General features: G+C 43.6%; 1 protein-coding gene across 3 annotated transcripts in view; it reads right to left on the bottom strand.

Moving 5' to 3' along the window:
- The window catches only part of TULP4 (TUB like protein 4), a 197,865-nt gene that overhangs the window by 151,385 nt on the left and 18,703 nt on the right, over positions 1–27,777 (bottom strand). Inside the window, exon 2 of one of the 3 annotated variants that reach the window (XM_060419298.1) lies at positions 9,311–9,403. The exons of the other annotated variants lie outside the window; for them this stretch is intronic. The gene's annotated coding sequence lies outside the window, so the exon portion shown is untranslated. The remainder of the gene's footprint in view (positions 1–9,310; positions 9,404–27,777) is intronic. 3 annotated transcript variants of the gene reach the window in all.

The raw sequence follows: 27,777 nt of genomic DNA, 5'->3' as shown, positions 1-27,777 counted from the left end.
CAGAGACAGAGTAGAATGGTGGCTGCAAGGGGCTGGGAGAGGGGAGATTGGGGAGTTCTTAATTAATGGGTACAGACTTTCAGTTTGAGATGAAGAAAAATTTCTGGACCTGGCCAGTGGTAATGGTTGCATAAAAATGTGCATGTACTTCTATTAAGGTCATTGTCGTTGGACTGTACAGGTAAAAATGATTAACATGATAGATTCGTTATGTATTAATATATCTCACCTCGTTTTTTAAAATCAGGTGAGAAAAACAACTATTCATACAAAGTTTTTCAGTAATAGATTGCATAGTTTTAGCATTATGATGTTTCTACTTTAAAACTATTAATACAGGCCCATGAGCCACCCCTGAATCTTTCATTAGACATAAACAATGCTAACATCTGAATTCTGGCCCAAACATGCTTTTGTTAACTGCAGCTTATTTTTAAACTATTCCTATATTAAATCACTGAAAAATCTATTCCTGCTTTTAGGAGATTACAATCTAAGAGCAAATAATACATGTGCCTGATTGAATTAACAATCTGACAACCATCTCCTAGGAGACAGTAAACTTGTAAGATGCTTCACACTCTAACTTTCCACACCATCCAGTTCTAATGATAAATCAGGAGTCCCAGAATTTGGGAAAGTACAACTTACGGATAGAACTGTACATCATTTAAAAAAAAATCCTATACTAATTATAGGCACTTCTGGATTAACTGACCAACAAACCTTAACTGAACACCTACCACCCAGGAGGCCCCATGCTACACACGCTGCCCCACCTGTCTCCAGTCAGAGACTCTATTTTCTAACTAGAATTATCTCACTACGGTTTATTCTGGTTTATCTGATTCCTACTTTCCACCAACAAGGATAAAATTTACTATGGGGGGGGGATTAAAAACACATTTTTCAGTTATTTTTTAAATCATCCGAATTAATGTTAAACATCAGAGATAATATAAATTGGGGAAGATGTTTTTCATTTAGACAATTTTGATAGAAATGGATTCATTAAAAGCTATAAGGCTGTCATGACTCTGGAAAACTGCTGGTGTTAGCTAGTACTACTGAAGACGTGAATGCTCTGCAAGCAGCAATTCCTCTCCTGAATATGTGCACCAGACAGATCCTTCAAACTCTCCAGGGAATAAATAAACAGCCATTTATAGCAGCAGCGGCATTTACATTAGCCAGACACTGAAACAAACCTAAATGGATCGTGTGTGGTATACTCAAACAACAGAATTCTATACAGCAATGTAAATAAGCACTACACAGAAGAGGAGGGAATTTCACAGGCACAATGCTGAACAGAAGGACCTTATGAAAGAATACTTACAACATGAATTCATTTACATAAAGTTCAAAACAGCCAAACTAATTTATCACTTAAGACTGCATAAGTACAAGTAAAATTTTTAAAGCAAGGCAAATACAAAGCAGTAGACTAGTTACCAGAAAAGGAGAGGGGGCTGGAAACTGCGATTAGGGAAGGGCACAGGCATGGTCTGGCAGGTGCACAATAGCCAGACAGTCCAGGTCTGGATCGGGGCTGCAGTTTGGGGGTGTTCCCTCTGTCATTGTTCTTTACGACCTCTGTGTCTGACGTATTTTTCTACATGGATGGTATATCTGACAATAAACAGATTTAACACCTGTGAACTGTATTAGGCATCAGTCCTCTGAAGCTTTTAGATAAAGGGGATGACAAGATGGTGGAGGAGCAGGTGGGCGTGGAGTACTTCTCTCTCCACAGATGCATCAGGAATACATGTTCAGAGCTCTTCAGAGCTAAGGATCTCGCCGAGCACCAGCTGAGAGTGGGCAGGAGTCCCTGAGCACCAGAAAGGCTCAATAGGATGGGGATTTTAGACAATTCAATTATTAAGGAGTTTTTTTTAGTTATAATGAGTATTCTCTCAATCTAGAAAATCCCAATAAAGAATAAAAAAATGCTATTCTAGTTCTCAAGCTAAGAAAGTGTCCACAAAGAAAATACATACTAACAGTAACAAATGGAGATAAGAAATTTGCAGAATAAAGCTCTATTTCTTTAAAGTATAAAATTTTAAGACAGGAGTTAAGCAGAAGATTGAAATGAGAAGCAAAAAGTAGATTTGGGGAAAAAACATACAGATGTTGCTAGATGAATCCCAAATAGAAAGATAAAATTAACAAAGCAGAAACTTTTGAATGAAATATTCCAAACAAGCTAAAGTTGAAGCTTGTGATTATAAACTTGTTTGTGGGTCTGAGAAAAGAAGAGGAGAGGAAAAAAAATGAGTTTTCCTGACTGGTGATATAAATTAAACACACCCCAATTTCTAGAAAAGAACCTCTTGATAAATGTGAAAAAGGAGAGTAAAAAAGCTGGCTTAAAACTCAACATTCAAAAAACAAAGATCATGGCATCTGGCCCCATCATTTCACAGTAAATTGATGAGGGAAAAATGGAAACAGTGACAGATTTTATTTTCTTGGGCTCCAAAATCACTGCAGACAGTGACTGCAGTCATAAAAGACGCTTGCTCCCTGGAAGAAAAGCTATGACAAACCTAGACAGCATATTAAAAAAGCAGAGACATTCCTTTGCCCACAGAGGTCTGTACAGACAAAGTTATGGTTTTTCCAGTAGCCATGTCTGGATGTGAGAGTTGGACTATAAAGCTGAGAGCCGAAGAATTGATGCTTTTGAACTGTGGTGCTGGAGAAGACTCGAGAGTCCCTTGGACAGCAAGGAGATCAAACCAGTCAGTCCTAAAGGAAATCAGTCCTGAATATTCATTGGAAGGACTGATGCTGAAGCTGAAGCTCCAATACTTTGTCCACCTGATGCGAAGAACTGACTCCTTGGGAAAGACCCTGATGCTGGGAAAGATAAAAGGGAGAAGAAGAGGACAACAGAGGATGAGATGATTGGATGGCATCATCGACTCAATGGATATGAGTCTGAGCAAGCTCCGGGAGATAGTGAAGGACAGGGAAGCCTGTCCTGCTACAGTCCACGGGGTCACAAAGAGTCAAACAGGACTGAACAACAATAAATTTCTACTCCCTGGATGGCAGCTCTGCTGCCTCAGCTGCCTGCTGCCTCGGACCTGGCTCCAGGCAGGGTGGAGGGCGGGTGGCTTCCTCCACCCCAGGGCTCCTAGGCTGTCACCTTTCCACAGACAGCAATGGAGCCTGAACTCCACATTTTTTTAACTACAGTGACCTGCCTCTAATTACAGTCACTCTTCTCCCTGGGGAATTTTCCACAACCCACAAGTATCAAAGGAGCCCAAGGCAGTTCTAACTGGTTACTAATTAGTTTCAATAGTTGCCTTGAGTTTAGTTCAAATTTGCCTTCCAACACTGCTTTTAAGGTAAACTCTCAGATGAACCTAAAGAATGATACATTTAGTGAAGTAAGTGAGAAAGAGAAAAACCAACACGGTATACATTATCACCTATCAGTTCAGTTCAGTCGCTCAGTCGTGTCTGACTCTGGGACCCCATGAACCACAGCACGCCAGGCCTCCCTGTCCATCACCAACTACCAGAGTTCACCCAAACTCATATCCATTGAGTCAGTGATGCCATCCAACCATCTCATCCTCTGTCGTCCCCTTCTCCTCCTGCCTTCAATCTTTCCCAACATCAGGGTCTTTTCAAATGAGTCAGTGCTTTGCATTAGGTGGCCAAAATATTGGAGTTTCAGCTTCAACATCAGTCCTAATGAACACCCAGGACTGTTTTCCTTTAGGATGGACTGGTTGGATCTCCTTGCAGTCCAAGGGACCCTCAAGAGTCTTCTCCAACACCACAGTTCAAAAGCATCAATTCTTCAGCACTCAGCTTTCTTTATAGTCCAGCTCTCACATCCATACATGACCACTGGAAAAACCAGAGCCTTGACTAGACAGACCTTTGTTGGCAAAGTGATGTCTCTGCTTTTGAATATGCTATCTAGGTTGGTTATAACTTTCCTTCCAAGGAGTAAGCATCTTTTAATTTCATGGCTACAATTACTATCTGCAGTGATTTTAGAGCCCCCCAAAATTAAGTCAGCCACTGTTTCCACTGTTTCCCCATCTATTATCACCTATATGTGGAATCTAAAAAAAAAATGAATGTATATAACAAAACAGAAGCATATTCACAGTATAACTAACAGACCATTTACCAGTGGGGAGAGGGAAGGAGGAGGAACAAAACAGGGGTAGGGAATTGAGTGGTACAAATTCCTATCTATAAAACAGACAAGCAATAAGGATAACACAATGTACAGCACAGGGAAATACAGCCATTATATTATTATAACTTTATATGGAACATAATCTATAAAAATACTGAATCACTACGCTGTACACTTGAAGCTAATACAATATTATAAAACAACTATGCTTCATTTCTTTAAAAAAATCAATGGTAAACAGTCTGTGGGGCAGGAGGGGAGGGCTGGAGACAGGGGTACCTCGGCAGTCACTTGTCTCTTGGCTGCCGCATGAAAAACCTAGGGCACCACTGCAGAGACAGTGGGGTTCAGTAATGATTAAATTATTTTAAATTATTATTTTGCTGTTATTCTTTAGCTCTTAATTCTCAAAACATGCTAGTGAGATGATAACTAAAGACTTGAATGCACACTTGGGCCCAGGCTTATTCACAAGATGCAATCTTACATTTTCCTGTTGACTGTCCACTTCAGAGACATCTTCCACAGAAAAGCTGTCTTAGTCCAAACAGCACTAGCTCCTTTCGATACTCATAGTACACAGAAGCACCGCCCAGACTCACAGGGCAAGAGTCTTCCCTGCTCGTGGTACAGCTGTTTTTCTGTGTAATCCATCACACCTACTAAACCACAATTCTCTCTCACCTGCAGTACCCACCAGTAGTGCATTTAGTGAAGTGTTCAATAAAGTTTTAGGTACAGTGTAGCGCCCCAAACAGTCTTCTAAGAAAAAAAGAAGCAATAAATGCTGACTGAATGCTCTTCATAAACCCAGTCATTAACACCAACCATTCAAATCTGAGCCTTTTGCGAGCCTGAGGCACTGCAGCCCAGGCGAGTGAAAGAATTTGAGGAGAGGGCAGGGGTCCGAGGCTGTGTTCAGAGAACAGGGAAGAGAGACATTTTCGGGGAAGGTTACTCCTATTTACTTTCTGCGCTTGATTTCTACTGCCAGTTCTGAGAACATGAACCATCTGTACAGAGAAAGGAGGGCATGGAGACTGCAAGACAGACTGATTACAAGCTGAAAAGAGAGCAGGAGTTAGATACTTCGGAGGATGAACCCACACCTGAAACTTAGATGCTAAAATACTGAGGCACCATTTACAGGGCTCCCTGGTATCAAAAGTCAAGTGCCTTCACCAGAAAGGGAGAGCATCTCACTTATCAAAGTGACAAGGACCAAGAAACAATCATTCCTAGCGTCACGTGGATGCAGAGAAATGAGAGACAATTTGGTGATATAATTCAAAAGACTTAAAATGCGACAAACCATTTGATTCAGCAATTCTACTTCTGGAAATTTATCAAAGGAAAATAATCTTCTACAAAGATATAGCTATAAGGGTTTCCACCACAGCATTTTTATAAGAGAAAATTTTGAGTTAACTTCTATGTCCAAAATGGGATATTAGTTCAGTAAATGTTGGTAAAGACATAAGGCAGAGAAATATGCACCCACCAGTAACTATATTATAGATGACCAGGGAGTGACATGGTAACGTGCTCTCAACAGCAGAGGTAAAAAGTGAAATCACAGGTCACAGCTCTGTAGGGCCTGCCCACTACTATATAACTAGATCTTGAGTAAATTACAACAAACAAAATTTGTGCTGGACTTACAGGAAAGCATGAGAGATCTCTGAGGAAGGCATACATGGACGTGCGGGCGCAGACAGACAGACACACACACACACACAAATACAGGAGAAAGCTGGAGTTATCCAGCAAATGCAGACATAAGATACATATCTGTCCAGAATTGTCTGGACTGATGCTGATATAAACAGTGGAATCAAAATTAGGTGCCTAAATGTCCCAGTTTCCCTGGAACTGTGTCACTTTCAGCACTAAAGATCCCACATCGCAGGAAACCCCTCAGTCCTGGGCAAACCAAGCAGCTGGTCACACTCTCAGGTACTTGAACTCTGGCCCAGCCTCAAAGTGGAGAGACTGAACCTGAAGGACCAACATTCCGCAGGGCCCACAGCGGAGGTCAAAGCTGCCCCAAGGAAACTGGAACTGTAAGGGATGAAGTGTCAGAGGCTCAGAGTGAGCAAGTCTGAGAGAGAAAAGTCTCAGGGGGACCCACTTCAGTAACATTTACCTCCAGGAGCTCAGCAGGTCCTCACAATAAATCTTGAAGAAAAACGTCCTGGCTTCTCGCAGAGGAAGGGGAAAAGGAATCACCTGGAAATACAGCAGAGCACTCTGCTCTTCTTAACAAGGCTCACCCTCCTGAAAAACTATTTAACCAGGGCCTAACCAATCAGGATTTTCTAAGAGCAGAAGTGACCTGGGAGCAGAGACAGACCCAATTCCAGACCACCCTGGCCAACCTGCTCCACCTAAGCAGAGGGTAGGGGAACAGAGAAAAATACTTGAAGAAGGTCCAGAGGTTAACGGCCCACACAGACAGACCCAGAGTCCTGGGGATGTCACGGACAGCACAGGCGTTACGGGTAACGACACTCCATTATAGACCTGACAGGTGCTAAGAATCAGTCTTAAATGCTGTCACCACGAAACAGAAATGCCAATTATGAGAGGTGATGGAGGTGTTAAGTCACACATTCTGCAATATGTAAGTGTATCACATCATCCCTATACACCTTAAACTTATACAACGTTATGTCAATTACGTTGGAAGAAAAAATAAAGAAATGCAGGAAAAGGGCAGGGGAAGGGGAACAGGGAAACTTGGAAGTGACAGAACTGCTCCGCGTGTGGATATGACGGTGGTTATACAACGCTATGCTTCTCAAGATGCACAGAGCTATACACTAAACAGGTGAATTTACTGTATATAAATTGTATCTTACTTTTGAAAACCAGTGTCTGGCACAGAGTAAATGCTACACAGTGTTAGTGATGATTATTAATGTTGCTGCTGCTGCTAAGTCACTTCAGTCGTGTCCAACTCTGTGTGACCCCATAGACGGCAGCCCACCAGGCTCCCCTGTCCCTGGGATTCTCCAGGCAAGAACACTGGAGTGGGCCGCCATTTCCTTCTCCAATGTATGAAAGTGAAAAGTGAAAGTGAAGTCGCTCAGCCGTGTCTGACCCTCAGCGACCCCATGGACTGCAGCCCACCAGACTCCTCCATCCATGGGATTTGCCAGGCAAGAGTACTAGAGTGGGGTGCCATTGCCTTCTCCAATTAATGTTGCTACTGTTACGTATCAGGCACTAAGTTGGGTGCTGAAAACACAATGGTGAGCAAATAGAGATGTGGTCCTACCACCAAGGGGCCAACAAGCCCAGTGACGCAGGTTAGATATTAATCAAATGCTCATGGCAAAGACAGAAGCCACAAAGGGGAGGTGTGTGCTGTTCTGACAGCTGCGACCTGAAGGAAAGGGAGATGTCAGGTCCACGATGGAGGAGATGGTGGAGGCAAAGGGAGAATCACAAGCAAAATGGGACAGCATGTGCTAAGACCATGGCGAAGGCCAAGAGAACACAGTGCTCTGGAGAAACCTGAAAGAGTGCGAGTGTGGGAACTGTTCACACCCAAAACCACACTGAGACATCACCTCACACTCAACAGGACAACTAGTATACAAAAACACTGACAGGGATGCGGAGAAACCGGAATGCTTACGTATTGCTGACAGGACTGCACAATAGTATAGCTGCTATGGAATATGAAGTTTCCAAAAAAAAAAAACAACCATCGTATGATCTGGCAATTCTACTTCCAGATGGACACAAGAGAACTGAAAGTAGGATCCTGAAGAGAGGCCTGCACACCCAGATTCACAGCAACATTATTTACAATCGCCAAGATGTGGGAGCAAAGCAAGTGTCCATCATCAGATGAATAAACAAACAAAACATGGCATACACATACAAAGGCACATTATTTGGCCTTAAAAAGGAGAGAAATTCTGACACACCACAACATGGATGAACCTCGGAAACATCTGGCTAAGTGAAATAAGACAATCACAAACAGACAACTACTGTGTACTCCATTTACACAACGCATGTGAAACAGTCATATCCGTAGAAGCAGAAAGTAGAACAGTGACTGCCAGGGGCTCCAGGGAGGCAGGAACAGGGGAGTCACTGTTTAACAGGTGCAGAGTTTCCATTTTGCAAGGGGAAGTTCTGGAGACTGGTTGTCTCCAGACAGCCATATATTCATTCACAAGAGTGTGAATATATTAATATACAGAACTGCACATTAGAAATGGTTAAGATGCTGTTTCATGTTATACATTGTTCAACACAATAAAAAAGAAATCTGTGTTCACAAACACACGCACACACAGTTGAGACGTACTCACTGGACTACAGAACACCTCCCCCACCCAACACCTTACCCACCACATTACTAAAGGCCTATTTAAAGCAGTTCCTTTTAACCAGTATGTTATATCCACCTATGAACAAAAACTTACAAGACATACTAAGAGGCAGAAAACACAGTTTGAACAGACAGAGCGAGCATCATAACCAGACTCAGAAATGGCAGGGATGCTGGAATTATCAGACCAGGAATTTAAAAGAACTATGATTATTATGCAACCCTGAATATTCATTGGAAGGACTCATGCTGAAGCTCCAACACTTTGGCCACCTGATCCGAAGAGCCCACTCACTGGAAAAGACCCTGATGCTAGGAAAGACTGAAGGAAAAAGGAGAAGGGGGCGGCAGAAGATGAGATGATTAGATAGCATCACTGACTCAACAGACATAAATCTGAGCAAACTCCAAGAGATTGTGGAGGACAGAAGAGCCTGGCGAGCTACAGTTCATGGGGCCGCAAAGAGTTGGACATGACTTAGTGACTGAACAACAACAATCCTCTAAATAAGAAAGGAATTGCTTATTTTTTTTTCCATTAAAAGAGCTGGAAACTTAGGACTTTTAATAGGTTAAGCTACAGTCATCTAAGACACTACAGCCTTGGATGACAGTAAATGCATGAATACAATTAGATAATTAGTTTTTCTTGAAATACTAATAAACACCATTACGATTCAAAGTTCCAAGTAGCTAAAAACATCCCCCAGGCCCCTCAGGTGATGTCACCACACAGAGGCTGACAGGAACACCAATAACTCAGGGTCGTTTCACAGACTCACCACACTGCAGGACGCTCCAACCAGCTCCGGGCTAGTACATACAGAAGAATAAACAAGTCTAGGTTAGGGGAGAAAACACCCTCTTGGTCATGCCTGAAAGGAAATATAAAATGTCAGCCGCTTCCCATACAAAAAAGAAGAAACTGTCAGAGTCAAGCGAAGAATTTGGAAAACAACTGTGGCATCAGCTCTACTCAGAGGCCCACACTCCTGAGAGTGGTTCTATCTCCCACACTCCTGAGAGTGGTTCTATCTCCATGAAAGGGACACTGATTACAATAAATCTGAATCTTAACACATCTCTGGGATTACTTAAAACTTTAAAGCTTATTTCAATACTAACATAAATTTCAGTAATTTTTTTTTTAAACTTACAACTTGAAGTTCTTTCCAAAACACTAACTGACCTGGATTTTAATAGATAAAGGCAATTTGTTCTTTTTCTTCATTTTTCATGAATACCTATACACTGTTAAACTAAGATGAAAACAAGTATCATTTTACAGCATGATGAATCCATTTGTTTCCGCGTCTGCTGCCATCTCTTTTACCTGCAGAAATAATCCCCTGGCATTTTCATGTTTTTCATATAGCAAGGGCTCAAATGGGTGCTGGAATGCAGCCAGCAGCTGAGAGAGAGCAGAAATGCTGGCTGTGGCCCAGCCTCAGCTGGATTCTATGGGAAGGATAACTTCCAAGTGCTCCCTCCCTGGTTCCAATGATGAGCAAGAATGCCCGACCCTTGGGCAATAGATGGACAGGGCAGACACACAGAGCACGCCCGACAGTCCATTGAGGTGGTATCCTGGTGCAGAGGGCAGGGCAGGAAGGCAGGGGACCAGAGCTGACTGATGGCCCAGTGCTCAGACAAGGGGACACATTTCCAATCCTAACACGAGCTCAGGGCTACACAGAAGCAGCTATGGGTGTTCAGTAATTTCCAGTCCATAGACAGAGTCCCAGCTTGGTGAGCAATACCAACACACATGCCTGGGCAAGCACGAATGAGCAGTCAGTCCTGGGCTATAAAGGACACTGCAGCATGAAGCCAGGTAGGAATCATCTTATCCATCAGGAACAGAGAGCAGAATATACATGTCTACATCATAAACATATAGCCAGCAAAAGTATTTTCTTACTTTGTCAAAACTCTCAAGAGTGTGTGTGTGTATGTGTGCGTGCACGCTCAGTCACTTAGTCGTGTACAACTCTGTGACCCCATGGATTGCAGCCCACCAGGCTCCTCTGTTCACAGGATTTTCCAGGCAAGAACACTGGAGTGGGCTGTCATTTCCTCCTCCAAGGGATATTCTTGGCCCAGGGATTGAACCCACGTCTCCTGCACTGGCAGGCGGATTCTTTACCACTGAGTCATTCTCACATTATGACCATGATGACATTTTGGACAGAAATATTTTCAACTCCTCGTAACAATGGCACTACATGTTCAATCAAGCAACAATAAACAATTATTATAAAACATCTACCAAGTAACCATTCATTTCCCCACGTAGCTCAGTCAGTAAAGAATCTGCCTGCAATGCAGGAGATCTGGGTTCGATTCCTGGATCAGGAAGATCCCCTGGAGAAGGAAATAGCAAATCACTCCAATATTCTTGCCTGGAGAATCCCATGGACAGAGGAGCCTGGCGGGCTATAGTCCATGGGGTCACAAGAGTCGAACATGACTTAGCAACTAAACCACCACCACCACCAAGTAACTAGCCCAAGACTTGATAATACAAAATTAATATAAAAATCTGGACAAGATCTGGTCCCTGACCTTAAACAGGTCACTGTCTAACTCACAACCATGAAATAATCTGAGAACGATTAAGAGTGAAGTGTGGGATTTTGTATGGGCTTGAACAAAGACCTCTTGGGAGTTGAACCTCTGTAGAAAGTCTTGCCTGAAAATCAGAGCTGAGTCCATACTGTCTGTGACTATCATGGGCACAGAGAAGGAGAAAAGGTATATTTGTGGCAGATGACGTGTGGTTTAACCTTTCATCATGGCAGCACCCAAGAGTTAGGTACTATCTCCATTCTACAGACAAGGAAACCAAGGTTCATTATATTGGGCAGGTCACTTAACCAGTGGTCTTAGTTTTTTCACTTGTAAAATAACAAACTTCAAATTGGCAAAGGAAAAGCACTAGTTTCCTCAAAGTGACTCAGAAATCTGAAGTGGGCAGGACTCTGGGGCAAACGTACCAAGTTCTAGAGTCAACAGCAACACCCACTTCCCCACTGAATACCTGGCTGTTATAAACTTAGCACTGAGAAGAGCACCTAGCGTACAATGAAACGAGATAAAACGAGAGGCGTGAACGGAGGGACAAATGGCACAACACAATGGGCTTCAAGGCGACTCTCCCTCATGGTGGCTCATTTCCTTAGATGTCGAGTTTTTGTTGTTTGTTCATATTTCAGAGTTCTTAATCAGCGGGGTGAGGATGGCATTCTTCTAGAGAGGATTTGTGTTTACTTCTACCAAGCCCTTGGGCACTTCAACCCAGATGCACTGAGATGAGCTTCTCAGCCTGGGGTTTTCCAAACTACGCAGGTAGCATAAATTCAAATTCCAAATCCAACAAGATTCAAAAGGAACTCTCTTTTTTAGAGCTAAGAAAATATCTCCTTCCTTTGCTAATGGATGTTCTTGCCCCACGCACGCACCCAGCCTAGCCCTTCAACAAGGTTCAGTTGAAACCATCTCCTGAAATCTAGGTCCCCAGAATGAGTAGAAGTCCATTCACTATCATGTCCCACTATAGTTTTAGATCCTCTCTCTCTGTCTCAGAAACGTTCACTCTTCTTTACCTTTTTCCCCACCTGTGGATTTCTCACTTTCTTATAATAAGGATTATAAAAGGGTGTTTGTTTCATTTTCTACAGGTGTTTATTCTCATTTTCTTCAGGAAGTGTTTCTAGCAGGACAGCTTCCAGAATATCTGGTAGCTTCCATTTCCAGGAGTGGTCCACACTCTGCCCTCTACCACCTTCCATTGTGGGTTTGGAAATCATCCCTAAGGTGAGCAAGAGCTGAAATCAGGTGAGCGGTCCAACTAGGAGACACCCAGAGCAGACGAAGGAAACACACAGGCCCACGTGAGATGCAGTGAGGGCGGCTCGGCAAGTGTAGGCCCCAGGGTGTGGTGACTACAGGGGACAAAATGCAGGCGTTCACTTCATCATATACGTGCTCAGTCAATTCTGTCATGTCCGACTCTTTGCAAACCTATGGATTCTAGTTCCTCTGCCCATAGGATTCTCCAGGCAAGAACACTGGAGTGGGTTGACATTTCCTACTTCAGGGGGCCTTCCCCACTCAGGGCTTGAACCCACCTTTCCTGTCGGGTGCCTTTCCCTTCTCCAGATATATAACAATTTAAAAAATTCAATACAATGCCGGGAATTGTAGTCCAGCAGAACAAGGCAAGACAGGGAACAACACATTTTTGGGCGGCGGGGCAGGAATGCAGAGGTTCCTGTCTTTTCCTGTCTTTCCGGCTGAAGGACACGGGCACCTATGCCTATGCCTGCTGGGGCCTGAGCAGAGCTGAACTGCCCCACCCTGCTGGCAGAGAAGCTCCTCACCAAGAATGGCCAGCCCTGACCTCTGACCTTCAACTCCAGGACCATGAACTCCAGCTCCATCAGGACCCAGACCGTTAGCCCAGAACCCTGACCCTCAGCCCCAGCAGGACCCAGACCCTTAGCCCTGACCCCTGACCCTCAGCCCTGGAAGGACCATGATCCTCAGCCTTGACCCCTGACCCTCAGCCTCTCAGGACCCAGACCCTCAACCCTGACCCTTAACCCTCAGCCTTCCAGGACCCAGACCCTCAGCCCCAGAAGGACCATGAGCTTCAGCCCTGACCCCTGACCCCCAGCCCCAGAAGGCCCCTGATCCTCAGCCTCCAAGGACCCAGACCCTCAGTTTCGGAAGGAACTGTGATCCTTAGCCTGGACCCCTGACCCCCAGCCTCCAAGGACCCAGATCCTCAGCCCTGGAAGGACCATGATCCTCAGCCCTGACCTCTGACCCTCAGCTCCAGAAGGAACCATGATCCTTAGCCCTGACCCTCAGCCCTGGAAGGACCATGATCCTCAGCCCTGACCCCTGACCCTCAGCCTCCAAGGACCCAGACCCTCAGCCCTGACCTCTAACCCTCAGCCCCTGAAAGACCCTGACCTCAGCTCCTACCTGACCCTCTCCCTGCTGGGGACCCAGCTTATCTGGGTGAGTCTCAGCCGTGGATGCTAAACTTTGGCCCCATTCCCTACTCAGCAACCCTAAACAAAGCCTGGCCACTACAGAGCCCTGCCCTAGATACCAGGCAAAGCCCTGCACCCCCAGTTCCCACCCTCCCTGCAGAACCATCCCCAATCCCACCTGGACAGGGCTCTGAACTTGCATGCCCTCATCACCCAGCCCTCACTACCAGGCTCAGATCCTCCTGGGTCCCATTCAGCTCACAGGTGCAGACCCTGTACCCGAACAGGCTCCATGGCCAGAGAACTTCTCTGAGGGGTCTGCTCCAGGGAACTGATGGTGATCCCAGCCCAAGCCCTCCCGCTTCACAGGCAGGGCACGCGGAGACTCCCAACTCACCCACCAGCAGCTTCCCACCCAGAGTTTCTCAACCTCTGACCTTCCCAGCACTACTGGCACTAGGGCCTGACTGTTCTCCAGGCGCCGTGGGGGGTGGAGTAGCTCCCCGCCCCACCTTCTCGATGCTGGAGTCTACCAGTGTGATGACCACATGTTCCTGGATGTGACGACCACATGTTCCTGGACGTGGCCCAGTACCCCTACCAGGAGAGAACCACTGTCCTAACCTCTTAGCTCACCAGGGATCCCAGGACTCAGGCTGGGGTCCAGTGGAGGACCCCAACATTTCCATTCTGTGCTCAGGGACACAAAGTCAGTGCAAGGACAGGGCACAACCCCCTGCCCCCCTGCAAAGAGAGTCCCAGTGGTCATGCAGAAAGAAAAACAGGTGCCATGCATCACAGAAAATTAGTTTACAAAAGGTGCTTTATTTAACCAGGTATATCCAAAATATTATCCTTTCAACATGTACTACTTAATAAAGATTGAGATTTTTTACATTCTTTATTCATAAAAAATAATTCAAGTACACAGATCTAGTTAATTCAAGTAGGAGATACGGTTAGAAGCCCCACATACAGGAAATGAGATGAATGAAGTGGATGTTCCATTATTGGAAATAAATTATCAGTTGTGTTATGCTACTGTCAAATCATAAGATTCACAGCACAAGCCAAACCTTGTCACATTCTATATCAAGGCAATATCTTACGCAGAAATTTGGTTATATAGATTGGGGAATAAGCGGACCATCACCAAGGGCTTGGAAATGTTTATTATTCTAATTCAATTATTATTGAATGTAGCCAGGCATAATGCTTCAAGATTTTTTATTATCTTTTTATTACAACAATAACCATACAAGGGAAAGTGTGATAATTAGCAAAAATGATGCTCAAAGCAGCTAGATAAGGATTCAGTGTCACACCACTACATCTCAGCACTTAAGGGCACACAACTCTAGCTTTTCACGTAACGTAATGTTCCATATATGAAACAGCTGAAAGAATTCAAAACTGAGAAAAAGCTGAAGTGAGATTCATCAAGGAAGGTATCTGTGTCTCTAGAGGACCCATATACCTGCTTCCCACAGTTGTTGTCACAGTGACACAAATGAAAGTGAAAAGTGTCGGGGGAAAAAATCAGTTAATTCACAGTACTGTTGAGTAGGTGTGCAAATAAAACATGAAAGAATTAAATGCAGAACTTTCATCTTCATATGATTCTCTCTAATCAGGGGAGTAGCACTTCTTCCCAAAAAGCAGCATTACCTCAAATAGAAGAGAAGACACTGGGTAACAGGAAAAAGGATAATGATCCAAACCTCCCATAAACCACATTTCAATCAAGGGCAATAATCACAGCTGGAGATAACGAATACAAATCTTAGGTTCAGGCAATGATTTATATCACCCAAGTGCTCAGAAGGGATTCACAGTCATTCATCAAACGCTTAGCTTTTGGAAGATACAGATCATTTCTATTTCCTTCAAGTTCTTATACTGCAACCTTAAGATCTTAAATAAAACAGTATTTGTATACCAATACATGGAAAAGCCTGGCCCAGGACTAAACAAGAAAGAAAAACAGACTGGAGTTAGCAGGAAAAGAAGGTTGTAGTACAAGTATAAAGTCAAAGCAAGTACTTAATGAATAATGAATATGCATTGTTATTTTAATGAATCTATTAAAAGCACGAATCTCTGCAGAAAGAATTTAAAGCATCTGATAAAAAGTGCATACAAAATAAGATTATCACCTTATAAAACAATTTTAAAACAGGAAAGAAAAAGGAGACAGCAAAAATGTTTGACACTGAGCACAAAAAACCTGGCCTTAATTATGCCTGCACCCAGAGCGGAAGGAGACTCAGGATGGCTTATGTAAATCTTATTGTCAGAAATGAGGAAACTATTACCTAGGAAAGAAACTTTCCCCCTCTAACTGTATTCTGAAAAAAATTTCAACATCAAAGCACTGCAGAAAGGCCATCAGATGATGGAAAAGATACGTCTGTAACAATCTCACACAAATGTAAAAGATTTACAGTTACTTCCTATAGTAAGTTGAAGCTCCAATACTTTGACCACTTGATGCAAAGAGCCCACTCATTGGAAAAAACCCTGATGCTGGGAAAGATCGAGGGCAGGAGGAGAAGGGGAGCAGAGGATGAGATGGTTTGGTAGCATCACTGACTCAATGGATAAGAATCTGAGCAAGTTTGGGGAGATAGTGAAGGAAGCCTGGCGTGCCACAGTCCATGGGGTCGCAAAGACTCAGACACCACTTAGTGACTGGACAACAAAATAGTAAAACGTGAATAAAAGGTTACAGCAGTTTTTGGAGTGCCAGGGTACTGTGGTTTGAAATGTGCTATTAAGAGAGAATAGGTCCTTTCCAGCCTTCCTGAAAACTTGACTCTTAATCAGACTAGCCTGACTAAGAAAAGGGGACTAAAGCATACATACACTCCACCTCCGGCCGGCCCCTGGCTCGTGAAGATCCGCCAGCAGTCCCTTTCATCCCCTGGGCTGATGAAAGGATTAAAAACCAGGGTGGGAAAAAAAGACCTCTCTCCTTAGCCTGGTTCTATAAATAAGGAAATTAAGGCAAGGACTTCAACCCAGGGACCCCAAAGTCAGACACCAGTAAAATGCATGGAAACTAATGAGGAGCTTGTGTCCCTCTCCTGTTTCTGAACATCCTGCCCAGAAGGTTCCTGAGCTGAGGCGGCTAGCTCTAGCAGGCCCTATGCAATGATCCATGTCCTTCCCAGCCAACTTCCCAAACACTTGGGAGCACCGAGGATTCAAAGCGGACTATTTTTTTTTCTCAGATTTAACACAGCTGCTGTTTCTGCTAAATAAAATATTTTAAAAATACAAACAACTAAATTCATTTATCCATACACCTGTCCTGCTATTAGTTCAGTGAACAAACACCTGTAGACTAAGAATGCTGCCTTCGTATCAGCAAACCAAGGTTGTGGCCATCAAACTATCAGCCACTAGAGGCCCCCCAACCCTCTCCTTCCTGACAGTGAGACCTGAGGGAACTCAGGATGGTTCTGGCCCCAGATGGCTAAGGTGGGATGATTCCACATCAAAGGAACAATGTCAGTGAGCCCAGACTCTTGCAGCTTCCCATACATAGAAAAATGTGAAATTCCTTAACTTAGGAGGTTTGGTTTCCTTGAATCAACAGTCATCTTTTGATGTTCCCACTACTTGGCTTTTGCCGCACAAACTCTTCTACATCCCGGCTCCTCCCTTACCCTTGGGAGTAGTTTCTCAGAGTGATATGACAGGCTGTCTTCTGGGCTTTCAGTCCTCAGAAAATTGGCCGAATAAAACATAATTCTCAATTCCTAGGCTGTGCATTTTTTTTTTCAGTTGACAACTTGAGCATCTTACACCCCAGCCTCTGTGCTAAGCAGTGAAGAAACTACAAATAAAACACATCCTTGACTTCCCAATTTAGAAGACAAATGACAGTGTTTCCCTCTCCCAATTTAAACAGTTAAAATGTGTACTGCACCTAAGAACACACCTTTCAAACACTATTAGGATGTACAACTGTCTCCTGCAAACCCGTCGACAGCCTGGGCCTCAGATACAGGGTCACCCGACTACGGCCACCTTCCTGAGGACAGCGGGCATTCAGCTCTGTTCCCACAGCCAGCAGGGGCTGTCCCAACCATTTTCAAAGCTACAGAGGCACTGAGGCAGCCACTGAAGGGGAAAGCAGGTCGCGCAGGTCTCCTCAGGACCACGGCTTTCTCCTTTGGTGTGAAGCAGTGTTTAACTTCACTAAAGACTTTGTATAAGAAACTAATCTTTACGGTGAAAAACAAAATCTACATTTAGGCAGCCACTTACCCCCAAAAAGCTAAGAAAATGAACCCCCCCCCCAAATTAACAAAGCTGATTTTAAGTAACCAGGGAGGATAAAGTAATAAATGACCAGTGGAAAGTATTATTAATAAAAAAGCAACACTCTCACACAAAAAAAGATACAAAGGCACAAAAGCATAGTACCAAGAACTTGACACAGCTTCAGTTATTCATTTTATAATGCGTAAGGCTTCTTTTTAAATGCATTCATATTACACTAGGCTTGCTATCACAAGATTAATGTTGTGCAGTTCTAATTAAAATCCACCCCAAGGCCTACCTCTCAACAACAAGCACTGAAGTTGATCAATAGAAGGAAGTGAAGAGAAAATATATTTTAAAAATATGCCATTTTCTCACTTACCAAATGATCAATTTCGACTCCCCAGTTTCTGAGAAAGCCAAACCCATACATCTGCCATGAGGCATCTCTGTCTATCCACATATACGGTTACTGTCTCACACTGAGTCTGCTCATAAGGAGATATCACCCAGTTTCAAACATGGTTCTGAAGTAACGGCCTATGTTCTAGGGAATGACTGTCTAGGTAGAAGAGTTCATGAGCTAATCCCAGGCCAAGTTAAGTACCCAGTGTTCACAGTTGTCTGCTGCATCTGAGAACTTTCTGGAAGAAAAAGAAGTCTGTGTGCTGTGTGCCTCAGTACCATTCCAGAGGCTGGGGAAGGAGACAGGCCAGGACACGGTCCTCGTCATGCTAGTGTCAAACGACTGGGCTGGGAGGGGGAGAGTTTTCGTTTCTTTTCTTTTTTAACGTTTATCTGAAGTTAAACACTGATGAAATCATTTGAAACTTACTGATATTTTCCCATAGTTTAAGCCATGTATTAAATAAAGACTTGATAAAGACTATATTAAAGCCACAAAGGGAAAGATCAGGAGCTGAACTTGGCTCTTTCTTAACAATGGCTCTTCCTCTATTGACAATGAAGCTGCATTGTCAATAAAATCCACCAAGAGCGGACACCTTGAAGAGTCTGAAATGAGCTGTGAAACCAGACTCTACCCTTCCCCTAGTACTTCATCTAAAGCAAATACAGTGCTGTCCACTTAACTGACAATCAACATATTTAAGATCCCTTGAAGTCATCACTCCACAACTATGATGATGAATTTAGCATGAGAGGAAGGGAGCCCCTGCCTCTCGCTGAGAAGGCCCAACACAAAACTGACATGAACAATGAGATCCGACCCAGCCCACCCTGAGCTCCCCCACACCAGGAAGGCAGCAGAGGACAGGGAGGAGGAGCTGTTCCTGCCTGTGTGGCCCTGCTGCAAACTTTCCCGTCAGCTCTCACACTGAACTCTGACTACACAATCCTAACAAAGTGACATCAAGCATTATCACTGCCACACAGGCTAGTCCATAAGTCACATGCCCCACAATGGACTTGGGCTAATACAACAGTACTTCCCCTACACACACGTACGCACGCACATTTTAATGTCCATGAAGCCATCTCCATCTTTCCCTGACCTCTCTGGCTGAAGAACTGTAAAGGGGGCATCTGGGACCAGGAGGAGCCAGGCAAAAGGACACTTACAGATCCTAAGAGCTTAGGGCCTATCTGCACAACAGAAATGCCTTGGGATGTCAGCAGAGAGTGCTGCCCTACACCCATTACTTCCCAGTAATTCCAAATTAAAGACCCACAGTGCTGTGGGCAGGGGATCGGAAGGTATGCGGGTCACAAGTCAGCACCCTCTACACCACTGTTGCCTGCGTAAACTGTGCACTGAGGACCAGGGGGCAGCCGAGGCAGTCACTGATCAGGGTCGTGTGTGCTCTTTCACAGTCAACTAAGAACATGTTGCTTTTGTTGCTTCAGAAGAAGGGTCTCCCCAGTTCATTACGGGTCCTGCTGCTGCTCAAGAAGAGCTGAGTGCCCTGGGAGAGACCACGAGGAGAGACAAGGTTTATGGGGGCCCTTGAGGGCCACAGAGAGGAGCACACATCTAACTCTGAGCACAGAGGGAGCCCCTGAAGAGCTTTCTGCAGCAGACAAAAACATTTTGGTTTTCAGGCTCAGGCCAGTGTGGCTGCCTTGTGGAAGAGCCCTCGGGGGACAGAAACAAAGCAGAAAGCACAGGCAGGGGGTTGTGGCAGTGGGCCAGCTCCAGTCACTAGTCGGAGGACCTGCAGGGTGGTGGAAAGTAAGTCATCTCTCTGTGTTCCAGTTTCTGACATGATCTGTCAACCAGGGATAGTATAGTATCCACCTCGGTGATCTGAGAATTCACTGAGTATTTACAATGTGCTTCAAGAACAATGGCTGGTATACGCTAGGAGCTAAATCATCTCACTCACTGTGACCAGTGTAACACTATCGTCACCTGCCTCATGGTATTCTCATTAGAACTACACAGTTCAAGTTAATTCATGTAATGCCCTTAACGAAGTACCTGGCACATAATAAATTCTCAATAAATGTCAGCTCTTACTGTTATCATCACAGCTGATTCCCAGTTGGCGTGGCAATAACTGAAGAACAGGACAGGGTTGCTATGAACAGGTACAGAGGTTTCATTTGGCAAGTTAAGTTTGCAGTTTCTGTGAAACATCTAAATGTCAAGGTCAAGTAAGTAGCTGGACACATAAATCCTAAGCTCAGAGGAGAAGTCTGGACTAGAAGTATGAATTCCAGAGTCAGCTACATCAAGATGAGTTAACTATAAAAAAACAGTGAGTCCATGAGGGAGAGAATAAAGATGAAGGAGAAAAAAGGGTCCAGTGACAAACGCTATGGAACTGCAACACTGAGGCCACACCAAGCGGAGGAGCCAAAACTGAGAAAGAAGAGGCAAGAGGAGGAGGGGACCGACAAGGGGTGGAGTCTTACCAATGGAGCCAGGAGGTCTGCTGGGAGTTCAGGCTGGATGAAGACACTGGATGGGGCCCCATGGAGGTCACACCAGTGGTTCTGATGAGAGCATTTTTATTAACAGCATCTTATGTATTCACTTCAACTCTACTTAACTTCCATTTACAACACTATCTGTAAAAGAACATGTGTTCCAAAGCAATGTGCAGTAAAGTCAGTAGACTGAAGTCCATTCCAGTGAGGTCTGGAGTAAATCCCTCAACAAGGGTGTCTGATCTCTCCTCAATTAAAATGGCAAGGCTGGACCAGATTCCCAAACACAGGTAATGAGTTCCCCAGGCATCTAAAACCCATGAATCAAAGTCCATAAGCTATTTTTCTATATTTAAAACATGTACTGATCACGTCTCAGCCTTTTGGCTAAGAAAAAGTATGTGGATGAAAACTACTTCCTGCCTAATACATCAGCAAACAAATGGCTTGCAGCCATCAAGCCAGCAGCCACTGCAGCCACCACCCCCAGATGGAGAAAAGCAGGATATCAGCCCTAGATAGTTAAGGTGCATGTTGAAGGAACGACTTCAGTAAGCCCAGACTCTGACATCGTCCCATACAGAGAAAAGTGCTGAATTCATTAACTTAATTAACAGTAATCCTTTGATGGTCCGACCACTTGGTTTTTGTCGCAAAAACCCCTCTATATCCTGGCTCCTCTCTTCCTCTTCAGAGTAGTCCCTCAACATTATGTGAGAGGCTGTCTTCTAGATCTAAGTCCTCAGTTTTGTTCACCAAATAAATCATAATTCTCAAATTATAGGCTTTGCTTTTTTTTCAGTCTACAAATGTAAAACACTGAGAGCTATGCATCTCCCTAAGATTAAGACTCTTGAGAGTCCCTTCGACAGCAAGGAGATCAAACCTATCAATCCTAAAGGAAATCAGTCCCAAATATTCATTGGAAGGACTGATGCTGAAGCTTCAATATTTTGGCCACCGGATGCAAAGAGCTGACTCATTGGAAAAGACCCTGATGCTGGGAAAGACTGAGGGCAGAAGGAGAAGAGGGCGACAGAGAATGAGATGGTTGCATGGCATCACCGACACGATAGACATGTGTTTGAGTAAGCTCCAGGAGTTGGTGATGGACAGGGAAGCCTGGCATGCTGCAGTCCACGGGGTCACAAAGAGTCAGACACAACTGGGTGACTGAACTGAACTGAAGATTAAGTTACAGAAACTACACTGTCACATTTCTTTGTTTTACATTGAAATTGTAACTGGGTGTGCTAACACCTGTAAATGTGGGAAGCAGAAGAGCTTAAGAAGGGGGGACGCTGGTGTCTGAACGCACACTCTATCACTCACTCCTCAGTCGTGACTTTACAGACAGCTTTGTCATTTAACCACTCAGAGTCTCAGCTTCCCCATATGTAAGATCTTGGCAGGAACTCCCTGCCGGCCTTCCTCTTCCCTCTTGACTGTTCTTTCTCTGTCTCCTTTGCTGGTTCTTCCACCTTGGCCAGACCTGGAATGTTTGCATTCACCGTGCTCATTATTAAGTACCTACCTAACAAGTAAGAACTATTAATATCATTATTTTCCAGACTAAGTAAAGTGAAGTGAAGTGAGAGTCACTCAGTCATGTCTGACTCTTTGCAACCCCATGGACTATACAGTCCGTAGAATTCTCTAGGCCAGAATACTGGAGTGGGTAGCCTTTCCCTTCTCCAGGGGATCTTCCCAACCCAGGTATCAAACCCAGGTCTCCCACACTGCAGGCAGATTCTTTACCAGCTGAGCCACAAGGGAAGCCCAAGAATACTGGAGTGGGTAGCCTATTCCTTCTCCAGGGGATCTTCCCAACCCAGGAATCGAACCGGGGTCTCCTGCAATGCAGGCAGATTCTTTACCAACTGAGCTATTTGACTAAGTGGAAGTTCTTAGCTATTAATAAGATCACAGTCATTTCTGGGGACAAAGGAGAGAAATAATGAAAAGAATGTAATGGTGAAAGCTATGGTGACCACTAGCCCACCGATGACCCCCAACACAGAAACTCCTCTTCTGGGTGCCTGAAATACACCCACCATCCTATCATATGACATTCAGCATCTTCCCTGAATTAAACCTAGTGGGTGTAGCTTTGCCCCTCCTGCCCCCGACTGTAACCTCCCAGAGGGCAGCAACTCTTGAGCTAATCTCTTGGAATTCAGCCATCTTACTCCTAAAATCCACTCCTAAGTTTCTCTTCAAAAATCAAAGATTCTAACCTTTTGTTTCTGCAAATACTTTTAAGGTCTCCACTGCTCATTCATTCAAGGACCTTCCCCTCCAACGCTTGACGCACATGCTTTATTTCACCTCAAGCACAATCCTAGATTCCCAAACGTGGGAATCTTTCCCCACACAGATACATTCTCGGAGCTTTCTAACTTTAAAAAATTCAACTGAAGAGAACTTTTTATTTTATTTTGGGAGGATAGTTACACCTAAATTATAACTTCCTTTCAAAATTTCTAAAGGGCAATACAATTTAAGAAAAACAAAACTCTCTCTCAGCTAAAACACAAAGCATATGTGGGTTAGAGGTTTCTCTTCCCATCCTCCTCATCAAGGCCTCATGACACAACACTGAGGAAGGGGAACCGAACAGCTATCCCCCTGCGGAAGATTAAATACTTTGGTGATTACCACATGATAAGCAACAAGTGAAAACAAAGTAAAATAGGACAGAGACTATCACAAACTGCTTACATTAAATAAACCTATTACAGTCTACGATTATAATAGGCTGGCACATAAACTGAGACAAAAGTGGAAGCAGCCTTGAAAGATGCCACTATTTGGGCACAATGGAAGCTAGGATAAAAACTACCTCTAACTCAGGAGATGTTTTGTCAGGGAAGAATCAAGAATTTCAGGGAGAAATTCTGGGGACAAAGTGGATAAATAATGAAAATAATATAATGGTAAAAACTATGGTGGCCACAGTTTTATTTATAGCTGACGTGTTAATTTTAGCTGCAAGAGTCCAAGGTGAGACATGAAACAAGAAAAGCAGCCAAGGGACACCCACCACCCAAGCCCAAGATACCCATGCGGGGACTTCGCACTGTGAAATCCAGCCCCTGCCCAGAGCTGCTCCCTGTGTCATCAGAGAGGATGGGTGGAACACATGAAAGTCAGTGTTACAAGAGATATGCTATAATGCAGGCCAACAAAGTGCAATGGGGCGGAGCTGAGAGAATCTTGACTGAATGACTGATCCTGGCAACATAAAGTCAGTGTAAGAGCTTAAGGAGATAGCACAACAGTGAAGAAAAAAAAGCGAGAGAGAGACCTTAACCATGAGCCAAAGGATGGAGAACTTATTGACAAGAAACATATTGACAAGCAAGTCCAGATGACGACATGGAGGCAAGAGTCCATCAGTAGAGAAATGGATAAGCAAAATGTAGTATATACATATGATGAAATGTTACTCAGTCTTAGACACTTAAATTCTGACACATGTTCTAACTTGGATGAGCATTGAGGACACTATGATAGTGACACAAAGCTAGTCCCAAAAAGACAAGTGCTATACAATTCCTTATTTGAGCTATTTAGGTTGGTCAAAGAGAGAGGAAGTGGGATTGTGGTTGACAGGGGCTTCAGGGAGAATACTGTTTAACAGGTATAGAGTTTCAATTTTACAGAAAGAAGAAAGTTATAAAGATGAATGGTGGTCACAGCTGCACAACATTATAAGTGTATTTAATATCCCTGAACTGCAGCTTAAAAATGATTAAGATGGTAAGTATTTATGTGTATTTTTAATAATTATTTTTTAATATCCCAATAACAAACACTTTATAATAATCTAGGACAAAACTAAACCACGGTTCTAGACATAAAGTAGAGACGTTCAGATCTGTATGGCAATTTCAAGGGGGATAAATCAAATTATACTGCCTAGGTAAGGAAAAAGTTTTAATGACTTCTAACAGATTAGAATTAATATATTCAATAGATACAAGTGCTCTATATTGGCCACTTGATATCTAACTTCATAATATGTAGCCTTTTCAAAAATGAGGACTTGTTTCTACACATACACATACTAGAATGGGCTTTAGGAATAAAGAATAAAGGGAACAAATCCTTCAAGGCCACAATGGCAGTCCAGGGCAGCAGCAGTTAGAAGGACAGCTCAGGAGTCAGACGGCCAGGAAGTACAGCCTGGGTCACCCTCCTGAGCTCAGAGACCTGTCTGAGCTTCTGTGACAAAGGACTGCTGGGAAGATTAAATGAACATACACAAAGTACTTTAATTATCCGCTTATCACACAGTTATAGTTGCTCAGTAAATGCTAGACATTGCTGTTGTAATGTTATTTACATTACACCCATTAAGCAATTTAAATACTGGAATAAAGTAAATTATTTTTAAAAATGTAAAAATAATCATTCACTCTGACTTCAATGGGAAAGTCAGGGACAAAGAATCATGAGGCATGGGGAGTAAAACTTATCTCTGAATAAAATGAAAGTCTATCAAAATCTTGGCCAATTCCTGCTGAATGGCCCTAGCATGTTAATAAACCACTGAGCAGAGAAGAGGCAAGGATCAGGAAGTGACCTCTACATCACTAAGAGCCCACTGTGCACCTTCCTCCACATTCAAAGCCTCTTCCTAGTTCATAAATGATTAAACCAAGATTCAAAGAGTTTACGTTAAGCTTATCAAAAAAATCATCAAGCTATTAGTGACAGAGCTATGATTTGATATCTAACTCCAAGGCCTACACTTTCTCCACCAAACTGTGTCGCCAGGATAACAACAGTAATTTCCACTCCATACCAAAGCTGCTTTAGAATAGGAAGGGAAAGCTGTGTAAGGTCAACTCTGGCTGTTCTCAAGGACTCCAGAATGTTTAGAGGAAATAACCAATGACAAAACTCAAATTTAATGTTAACATGACAGAACTATAGGTTAGGAAGAGCTGTGGCAACACTCTGGGCACTCAACATTGGTGCGGCCGTAAGTGACACACACACTCAATACCAAGTTCCCCTTTCCAAAAAGCAATGGGCAATATGCAGAAAGTGACTAAAATCGACAGTGTTAAAGGGAGTTTGGCTAACATGAAGATTAAGCCAAAGATGTTCACCAACAATGTTATTCAGTATCACTCTACAAATTCCAAGAAGTGCATTATGACAGGGAAAATAAGTCATACAAAAATGGAAAGAGGAAAAATCATCCTTATTTATAAATAATATAATTTTCCATCTGCAAAACAGAATTGAATGAAATTAGTACTAATAAGAGAATTCAGTAAAATGGGAGAACCAAACACATAAGAATCAATTTAAAGTGATGAATGAATCCATGTGTTTACCTAATCCTTCCCTCCCTCAAAGTTCCTTATAATGATCAAATATGAATGTAACATAAAAAATGTTTTCAGGGATTTCCCTGGTGGCCCATGGGTTAGGACTCTTGAGTTTCCACTGCTGGGGCATAAGTTCAATCCCTGGTCAGGGAACTAAGATCCCACATGCTGTGAGGTGCAGCCAAAATGTTGGGGGGGGGAGGGTCAGAAAAAGTGAAATGTGAAAAGGACAGGTCAGCAGCGCTAGTTAGTTGGGGGTGCGCAGCTGCTCCCAGACTGTCTCCCATCTGTGAACGAAGAGGTGATTTGCTCCATTCTTTATCACCTTTACTGACAACACTATAAAGATTAAAAATGACGACGTTTATAAAAATGCTCTGAAGAATGTAATGTGCTTTATAAACTAAAAAGTGGGGTGCCTTGTCAAATTTACGATACTAATTTGATTCTTTCTGGGTTGCCATAAAGCACCGCATGAAATTGGCCTTCTTGTAAATGCTTTTCTGTTTTTACAGTATTACTTCTAACTTGCTGTTCTGAAATCACTGAGTCTCCCCAGTCCTCAGAGCATCCCAGCTCTGCAGTTCTGAGAGAGAAGGATGGCTGCACGTGTTCTATTTCAGATAAGACATGTCAGAGGCATCCCCCATGGTGTGTAGGAGAAAAAGGTCATACAGAATAAAAGGTTTCCCATAACCCACACGCAGCACTCCCAACTTTCATTCAACAGCAGGGCTCCTTTAGCACTGCGTTAGAATACCAGGGGCTTATAAATCTTTTAAAGCAATAATAAATGTCCTTCAGAAGGTAGGACACTCAGTAGAGCAAGGGGCATGTCAGACAGAGCAGCCTTCCAGAGGGTGTGGTCTTCTACTGCAGCACCATTTATGCAGGTGCTCATCATGTCCTTCCCCACAAAGCCAGTAATACTCAAGCTTCCTCACAAGCCACGTTTTCTAAGGAGGGGAAAACTGTTTCGAGTTTTCATTTTAAATACACTAATAAGTCAAATGGGTAATAAACCACCTTTGTGACTGATGTGCAAACACAACAGATCCTGCACACTTGAGAAGATGACCAATTCCCAAACCCTCGAACTGCACTATGAACAACTCTCAGGATTATCAGACTGCTCTGTCTTTGTCTTGCAATCACTAGGTGATGCTTTCGAACCTGCTTGGATTATTGCATCAGTTCAGCTCAGCTGCTCAGTCATGTCCAACTCTTTGCGACCCCCTGAACTGCAGCACGCCAGGCCTCCCTGTCCATCACCAACTCCTGGAGTTCACTCAAACTCACGTCCATCGAGTCCGTGATGCCATCCAGCCATCTCATCCTCTGTCATCCCCTTCTCCTCCTGCCCCCAATCCCTCCCAGCATCAGAGACTTTTCCAATGAGTCAACTCTTTGCATGAGGTGGCCAAAGTACTGGAGTTTCAGCTTTAGCATCATTCCCTCCAAAGAACACCCAGGGCTGATCTCCTTCAGAATGGACTGGTTGGATCTCCTGGCAGTCCAAGGGACTCTCAAGAGTCTTCTCCAACACCACAGTTCAAAAGCATCGATTATTGTGTACAGCTTTGCAATTCAAAAGCGTATTCAATCCCAACTTAATTCCAACTCATATAGGGCTCCCAGATTCATACAGGGGATGACCTATATGTGTAACCTAACAACTAAAAGAGGACTGCTGTTGTTCAAAACTTCAGAAATCGGTGGAGTACTTGATGTGCCAAT

The sequence above is a fragment of the Ovis aries genome, chromosome 8 (assembly GCF_016772045.2).
Source record: "Ovis aries strain OAR_USU_Benz2616 breed Rambouillet chromosome 8, ARS-UI_Ramb_v3.0, whole genome shotgun sequence".
NCBI lineage: Eukaryota > Metazoa > Chordata > Mammalia > Artiodactyla > Bovidae > Ovis > Ovis aries.
The sequence above is the reverse complement of the archived record's forward strand: the minus strand, read 5'-3'. Positions and strand labels throughout refer to the sequence as shown.